This window comes from Hemiscyllium ocellatum (genome assembly GCF_020745735.1).
Source record: "Hemiscyllium ocellatum isolate sHemOce1 chromosome 15 unlocalized genomic scaffold, sHemOce1.pat.X.cur. SUPER_15_unloc_10, whole genome shotgun sequence".
Taxonomy (NCBI): Eukaryota; Metazoa; Chordata; class Chondrichthyes; order Orectolobiformes; family Hemiscylliidae; genus Hemiscyllium; species Hemiscyllium ocellatum.
The window spans coordinates 89,645-98,604 of record NW_026867446.1 but is presented as its reverse complement, the minus strand read 5'-3'; positions in this window follow the sequence as shown (position 1 = coordinate 98,604).

The window sequence follows — 8,960 nt, the reverse complement described above, 5'->3', positions numbered from 1 at the left end:
CACTTAGAATATTTTTGAGTCAGTACAAATCAGTAACCAGCGACACTTAGAATATTTTTGAAGCAGTACAAATCAGTAACCACTGACACTTAGAATATTTTTGAAGCAGTACAAATCAGTAACCAGCGACACTTAGAATATTTTTGAAGCAGTACAAATCAGTAACCAGCGACACTTAGAATATTTTTGGAGCAGTACAAATCAGTAACCAGCGACACTTAGAATATTTTTGAAGCAGTACAAATCAGTAACCAGCGACACTTAGAATATTTTTGGAGCAGTACAAATCAGTAACCAGCGACACTTAGAATATTTTTGAAGCAGTACAAATCAGTAACCACTGACACTTAGAATATTTTTGAAGCAGTACAAATCAGTAACCAGCGACACTTAGAATATTTTTGAAGCAGTACAAATCAGTAACCACTGACACTTAGAATATTTTTGAAGCAGTACAAATCAGTAACCAGCGACACTTAGAATATTTTTGGAGCAGTACAAATCAGTAACCACTGACACTTAGAATATTTTTGAAGCAGTACAAATCAGTAACCAGCGACACTTAGAATATTTTTGAAGCAGTACAAATCAGTAACCACTGACACTTAGAATATTTTTGAAGCAGTACAAATCAGTAACCGCTGACACTTAGAATATTTTTGAAGCAGTACAAATCAGTAACCAGCGACACTTAGAATATTTTTGGAGCAGTACAAATCAGTAACCACTGACACTTAGAATATTTTTGAAGCAGTACAAATCAGTAACCAGCGACACTTAGAATATTTTTGGAGCAGTACAAATCAGTAACCACTGACACTTAGAATATTTTTGAAGCAGTACAAATCAGTAACCAGCGACACTTAGAATATTTTTGAAGCAGTACAAATCAGTAACCACTGACACTTAGAATATTTTTGAAGCAGTACAAATCAGTAACCAGCGACACTTAGAATATTTTTGAAGCAGTACAAATCAGTAACCACTGACACTTAGAATATTTTTGAAGCAGTACAAATCAGTAACCAGCGACACTTAGAATATTTTTGAAGCAGTACAAATCAGTAACCAGCGACACTTAGAATATTTTTGGAGCAGTACAAATCAGTAACCAGCGACACTTAGAATATTTTTGACGCAGTACAAATCAGTAACCACTGACACTTAGAATATTTTTGAAGCAGTACAAATCAGTAACCAGCGACACTTAGAATATTTTTGAAGCAGTACAAATCAGTAACCGCTGACACTTAGAATATTTTTGAAGCAGTACAAATCAGTAACCAGCGACACTTAGAATATTTTTGGAGCATTACAAATCAGTAACCAGCGACACTTAGAATATTTTTGGAGCAGTACAAATCAGTAACCACTGACACTTAGAATATTTTTGAGTCAGTACAAATCAGTAACCAGCGACACTTAGAATATTTTTCAGTCAGTACAAATCAGTAACCAGCGACACTTAGAATATTTTTGAGTCAGTACAAATCAGTAACCAGTGACACTTAGAATATTTTTGGAGCAGTACAAATCAGTAACCAGCGACACTTAGAATATTTTTGAAGCAGTACAAATCAGTAACCAAGTGCATTTTTGAATTGGTTACTGATTTCTCCGTTGAAGTTGGGGCTGCGGTTGGCTTCAGTTAGTGGTGGGGGCTTAATTTTCGCCGAGGGGAGCGTGTCCCGGTAGTGTCTCCGAGGAAGTGGTACCTATTGAAGGGGGTGTTTCTGAATTTGGGCCCTTTTTGAGTGGCATTGCCGGATGGGTTTTGTGTTGAAGGCTTCCAAATCGGGTAGCTCAGCCGGATTTGACCCGGCGGTTCTACCGACTGTCACGCCTTCGAGGGGGGACTGTTGTCTAAGTTCAGGCCGGATTTGGTGAATTTCCTAAGTCGGGAAGTGTCCCAACGGGTTTGGGAGTGAACCTAACTGCTCATACCAACTTTGAGGCTTTGGGGCCGGGTAGCACAGTCGGATTTGACCCGGCGGTTCTGCCGAATGCCTGGCCTTCGAGGGGGGCCTGCCCTCTGAGTTCAGGCCGAATTTGGTGATTTTCCTAAGTCGGGAAGTGGTCCAAACGGGGATGGGAGTGAACCTGACAGCTCATACCGACTTTGGGGCTTCCAAGCCGGGTAGCTCAACCGGATTTGATCCAGCGGTTCTAGCGACTGCCACGGCTTCGAGGGGGACTGTTGTCTAAGTTCAGGCCGAATTTGGTGAATTTCCCGAGTCGGGAAGTGGTCCAAACGGGGATGGGAGTGAACCTGACAGCTCTTACCGACATTGAGGCTTCGGGGCCGGGTAGCTCAGTCGGATTTGACCCGGCGATTCTGCCGACTTCCACGCCTTCGAGCGGGGACTCTCCTCTAAGTTCAGGCCGAATTTGGTGAATTTCCTAAGTCGGGAAGTGGTCCAAACGGGGATGGGAGTGAACCTAACTGCTCATACCGACTTTGAGGCTTTGGGCCGGGTAGCACAGTCGGATTTGACCCGGCGGTTCTGCCGAATGCCTGGCCTTCGAGGGGGGCCTGCCCTCTGAGTTCAGGCCGAATTTGGTGATTTTCCTAAGTCGGGAAGTGGTCCAAACGGGGATGGGAGTGAACCTGACAGCTCATACCGACTTTGGGGCTTCCAAGCCGGGTAGCTCAACCGGATTTGATCCAGCGGTTCTAGCGACTGCCACGGCTTCGAGGGGGGACTGTTGTCTAAGTTCAGGCCGAATTTGGTGAATTTCCCGAGTCGGGAAGTGGTCCAAACGGGGATGGGAGTGAACCTGACAGCTCTTACCGACATTGAGGCTTCGGGGCCGGGTAGCTCAGTCGGATTTGACCCGGCGATTCTGCCGACTTCCACGCCTTCGAGCGGGGACTCTCCTCTAAGTTCAGGCCGAATTTGGTGAATTTCCTAAGTCGGGAAGTGGTCCAAACGGGGATGGGAGTGAACCTAACTGCTCATACCAACTTTGAGGCTTTGGGGCCGGGTAGCACAGTCGGATTTGACCCGGCGGTTCTGCCGAATGCCTGGCCTTCGAGGGGGGCCTGCCCTCTGAGTTCAGGCCGAATTTGGTGATTTTCCTAAGTCGGGAAGTGGTCCAAACGGGGATGGGAGTGAACCTGACAGCTCATACCGACTTTGGGGCTTCCAAGCCGGGTAGCTCAACCGGATTTGATCCGGCGGTTCTAGCGACTGCCACGGCTTCGAGGGGGGACTGTTGTCTAAGTTCAGGCCGAATTTGGTGAATTTCCCGAGTCGGGAAGTGGTCCAAACGGGGATGGGAGTGAACCTGACAGCTCTTACCGACATTGAGGCTTCGGGGCCGGGTAGCTCAGTCGGATTTGACCCGGCGATTCTGCCGACTTCCACGCCTTCGAGCGGGGACTCTCCTCTAAGTTCAGGCCGAATTTGGTGAATTTCCTAAGTCGGGAAGTGGTCAAACGGGGATGGGAGTGAACCAACTGCTCATACCAACTTTGAGGCTTGGGGCCGGGTAGCACAGTCGGATTTGACCCGGCGGTTCTGCCGAATGCCTGGCCTTCGAGGGGGGCCTGCCCTCTGAGTTCAGGCCGAATTTGGTGATTTTCCTAAGTCGGGAAGTGGTCCAAACGGGGATGGGAGTGAACCTGACAGCTCATACCGACTTTGGGGCTTCCAAGCCGGGTAGCTCAACCGGATTTGATCCGGCGGTTCTAGCGACTGCCACGGCTTCGAGGGGGACTGTTGTCTAAGTTCAGGCCGAATTTGGTGAATTTCCCGAGTCGGGAAGTGGTCCAAACGGGGATGGGAGTGAACCTGACAGCTCTTACCGACATTGAGGCTTCGGGGCCGGTAGCTCAGTCGGATTTGACCCGGCGATTCTGCCGACTTCCACGCCTTCGAGCGGGGACTCTCCTCTAAGTTCAGGCCGAATTTGGTGAATTTCCTAAGTCGGGAAGTGGTCCAAACGGGGATGGGAGTGAACCTGACAGCTCTTACCGACTTTGGGCTTCCAAGCCGGTAGCTCAACCGGATTTGATCCGGCGGTTCTAGCGACTGTCACGCCTTCGAGGGGGGACTGTTGTATAAGTTCAGGCCGAATTTGGTGAATTTCCCGAGTCGGGAAGTGGTCCAAACGGGGATGGGAGTGAACCTGACAGCTCTTACCGACTTTGGGGCTTCCAAGCCGGGTAGCTCAACCGGATTTGATCCGGCGGTTCTGCCGACTGTCACGCCTTCGAGGGGGGACTGTTGTATAAGTTCAGGCCGAATTTGGTGAATTTCCCGAGTCGGGAAGTGGTCCAAACGGGGATGGGAGTGAACCTGACAGCTCTTACCGACTTTGAGGCTTCGGGGCCGGGTAGCTCAGCCGGATTTGATCCGGCGGTTCTGCCGACTGTCACGCCTTCGAGGGGGGACTGTCCTCTGAGTTCAGGCCGATTTTGGTGAATTTCCCGAGTCGGGAAGTGGTCCAAACGGGGATGGGAGTGAACCTGACAGCTCATACCGACTTTGAGGCTTCCAAGCCGGGTAGCTCAGCCGGATTTGACCCGGCGATTCTGCCGACTTCCACGCCTTCGAGGGGGGACTGCCCTCTGAGTTCAGGCCGAATTTGGTGCATTTCCCGAGTCGGGAAGTGGTCTCTGTCACAACGGGGGCAAGTGTCTGAAGAGGTAAAGTGAGTAACCAGCACAGCTTAGGGAAGGGTTCCAAAGTTCTCAACAATGTGAATTCGGTTACCAGGAAAGCTTAGGAAAGCTGCCTGACTGTCCCAAACGAATGAACTGCAAAACTTAGGGAACATGCCCGAAGATGCTTAAAAGTGTGAAATCAGTAAGCAGGAAAGCATAGGAAAGTGCCTGAAAGTGCTAAATGAGTAACATGAAAAACGTAGAAAAATGCCCGAAAATGTTTAAAAGTGTGAACTCAGTAACCAGCAAAACTTAGTAAAACGTTGGAAAAGCAGAAATGAGTAACCAGAAAAACTTAGAAAAATGTTTGAAAATGAGAAATGAGTAACCAGAAAAACTTAGAAAAATGTTTGAAAATGAGAAATGAGTAACCAAGAAAACTTAGAAAAATGCCCAAAAAGAAGAAATCAGTAACCAGAAAAACTTAGAAAAATGTTTGAAAATGAGAAATGAGTAACCAGAAAAACTTAGAAAAATGTTTGAAAATGAGAAATGAGTAACCAAGAAAACTTAGAAAAATGCCCAAAAAGAAGAAATCAGTAACCAGAAAAACTTAGAAAAATGTTTGAAAATGAGAAATGAGTAACCAAGAAAACTTAGAAAAATGTTTTAAAATGAGAAATGAGTAACCAAGAAAACTTAGAAAAATGCCCAAAAAGAAGAAATCAGTAACCAGAAAAACTTAGAAAAATGTTTGAAAATGAGAAATGAGTAACCAAGAAAACTTAGAAAAATGCCCAAAAAGAAGAAATCAGTAACCAGAAAAACTTAGAAAAATGTTTGAAAATGAGAAATGAGTAACCAGAAAAACTTAGAAAAATGTTTGAAAATGAGAAATGAGTAACCAAGAAAACTTAGAAAAATGCCCAAAAAGAAGAAATCAGTAACCAGAAAAACTTAGAAAAATGTTTGAAAATGAGAAATGAGTAACCAAGAAAACTTAGAAAAATGCCCGAAAAGAAGAAATCAGTAACCAGAAAAACTTAGAAAAATTTTCGGCCAAGTGTGAAAAATATTCTAAGTGTCAGCGGAGGAAAATGCCGAAGCATCGGGAAAGATTCAAAAACTCATGCCGAACATGAGTTCCGAAGTGCCGGAGGAACTGGGCGAATTGAGCCCGGCGGTTGGCCAGATGTCGTTTTGAGTCTGCAGCCCGAAAACTTTAACTTTGTCTGCCGCGGAAGTCTGGACCGGGAAAAATCCAAACGGTTTTGCCGGGTTCGAGTTCCAGAGCGAAGCAGTCGAATTTGAAATTCAGACCCATTCAGTGCCACTTGACATTGTGACACAGTGAGGTTGGCGGGGTACCCGGAGATTTCTGGGAACACGATTTTTAGAACAAAATGGCGGCGCGGGACCACTTTGAAAGGCATCCGAAAAACGGTTCCGCGGGCAGAGCACTTGAATGACAGGCCTGTGTGCATGCCCAAGAGATCTCGGAAGTCTAATTTTTGACACTTTGTCAAATTTTCGACAGACTTACCCAACTCTTGCTGCCTGTTCTAAGAATCAGTCAGAGGCCTGTGCGGCGGTCTCTTGACACTGTGGAGGGCGGGCAAACCCCACGTTGACTCCGGCCGTCCCTCCAAAAGGCACTTGCTATTGGGGGAAAGGATTGCAAGTAGCCTGGTTCCCGTGGGAGCGGCCAGGAAGGGTGCAGGCTGGCCCTTGCCTGAGCATTCCCAAAACCCTCTTCCGCTGAGAGCAGACCTCGCACGCCGCACTACCGGCTCTGGGAGTGGTTGGCCGCTATTGTACATAGTCCGGTCCTTCCTCTGCCACCCGGCAAGTGCGATGGCTCTGCCGCCCTGCGGTGCTCGTCACCCAGGTTTGGGGAACACGATACTTAGAACATGTTGGCGGCTCGGGACCTGCAGGCGAAAGGGCCCCGTGGTGCTGAGCACATCGACCTCGGGTCTCAGTGCAAGCCGGAGAGTTCGCGGAAGTCTTAAAAGATTTTGACATCTGCTCAATTCTTTGACAGGCTTGCCTGACTCTTTCCGTCCGTTCTAAGAATCAGTCGGAGGCCGGGGCGGGGACGGTCTCTTGACACACGGAGGGTTGGCTTCCCTCCTCAGGTGTTTGTGTCGAAAATGAAGGCGAGAGATGCAAGCGTCCTGGTTCCCCTGGGTGCTGCCAGCAAGGGTGCAGGCTGACCCTTGCCTGAGCACTCCCAAAAGCCTCTTAAGCTGAGAGCAGGCGCCGCACTACCGGCTCTGGGAGTCGTTGGCCGCTATTGTACATAGTCCGGTCCTTCCTCTGCCACCCGGCAAGTGCGATGGCTCTGCCTCCCTGCGGTGCTCGTCACCCAGGTTTGGGGAACACGATACTTAGAACATGTTGGCGGCTCGGGACCTGCAGGCGAAGGGGGCCCCGTGGTGCTGAGCACATCGACCTCGCGTCTCAGTGCAAGCCGGAGAGTTCGCGGAAGTCTTAACAGGCTTGCCTGACTCTTTCCGTCCGTTCTAAGAATCAGTCGGAGGCCGGGGCGGGGACGGTCTCTTGACACACGGAGGGTTGGCTTCCCTCCTCAGGCGTTTGTGTCGAAAATGAAGGCGAGAGATGCAAGCGTCCTGGTTCCCCTGGGTGCTGCCAGCAAGGGTGCAGGCTGACCCTTGCCTGAGCACTCCCAAAAGCCTCTTAGGCTGAGAGCAGGCGCCGCACTACCGGCTCTGGGAGTCGTTGGCCGCTATTGTACATAGTCCGGTCCTTCCTCTGCCACCCGGCAAGTGCGATGGCTCTGCCTCCCTGCGGTGCCCGTCACCCAGGTTTGGAGAACACGATACTTAGAACATGTTGGCGGCTCGGGACCTGCAGGCGAAAGGGGCCCCGTGGTGCTGAGCACATCGACCTCGCGTCTCAGTGCAAGCCGGAGAGTTCGCGGAAGTCTTAACAGGCTTGCCTGACTCTTTCCGTCCGTTCTAAGAATCAGTCGGAGGCCGGGGCGGGGACGGTCTCTTGACACACGGAGGGTTGGCTTCCCTCCTCAGGCGTTTGTGTCGAAAATGAAGGCGAGAGATGCAAGCGTCCTGGTTCCCCTGGGTGCTGCCAGCAAGGGTGCAGGCTGACCCTTGCCTGAGCACTCCCAGAAGCCTCTTAGGCTGAGAGCAGACGCCGCACTACCGGCTCTGGGAGTCGTTGGCCGCTATTGTACATAGTCCGGTCCTTCCTCTGCCACCCGGCAAGTGCGATGGCTCTGCCTCCCTGCGGTGCCCGTCACCCAGGTTTGGAGAACACGATACTAAGAACATGTTGGCGGCTCGGGACCTGCAGGCGAAAGGGGGCCCGTGGTGCTTAGCACATCGACCTCGCGTCTCAGTGCAAGCCGGAGAGTTCGCGGAAGTCTAAAGCTTTTGACATTCGCTCAAAGCTTTGACAGGCTTGCCCGACTCTTTCCGTCCGTTCTAAGAATCAGTCAGAGGCTGGTGGGGAGGTCTCTTGACGCAAGGGGAGGGGTGGCGTCCCTCCTCAGGCGCTTGTGTCGAAAATGAAGGCGAGAGATGCAAGCGTCCTGGTTCCCCTGGGTGCTGCCAGCAAGGGTGCTGGCTGACCCTTGCCTGAGCACTCCCAGAAGCCTCTTAGGCTGAGAGCAGACGCCGCACAACCGGCTCTGGGAGTCGTTGGCCGCTATTGTACATAGTCCGGTCCTTCCTCTGCCACCCGGCAAGTGCGATGGCTCTGCCTCCCTGCGGTGCCCGTCACCCAGGATTGGAGAACACGATACTAAGAACATGTTGGCGGCTCGGGACCTGCAGGCGAAAGGGGCCCCGTGGTGCTTAGCACATCGACCTCGCGTCTCAGTGCAAGCCGGAGAGTTCGCGGAAGTCTAAAGCTTTTGACATTCGCTCAAAGCTTTGACAGGCTTGCCCGACTCTTTCCGTCCGTTCTAAGAATCAGTCAGAGGCCGGTGGGGAGGTCTCTTGACGCAAAGGGAGGGGTGGCGTCCCTCCTCAGGCGCTTGTGTCGAAAAATGAAGGCGAGAGACGCGAGCGGCCTGGTTGCTTTGGGTGCTGCCAGGAAGGATGTGGTCTGACCCTTGCCTGAGCACATCCAAAAGCATGTGATGTTGAGAGCAGACCTCGAGCCCCGCACAACCGGCTCTGGGAGTCGTTGGCCGCTATTGTACATAGTCCGGTCCTTCCTCTGCCACCCGGCAAGTGCGATGGCTCTGTCGCCCTGTGGTGCCCGTCACCCAGGTGTGGGGAACACGATACTAAGAACATGTTGGCGGCTCGGGACCTGCAGGCGAAAGGGGCCCCGTGGTGCTGAGCACATCGACCTCGGGTCTCAG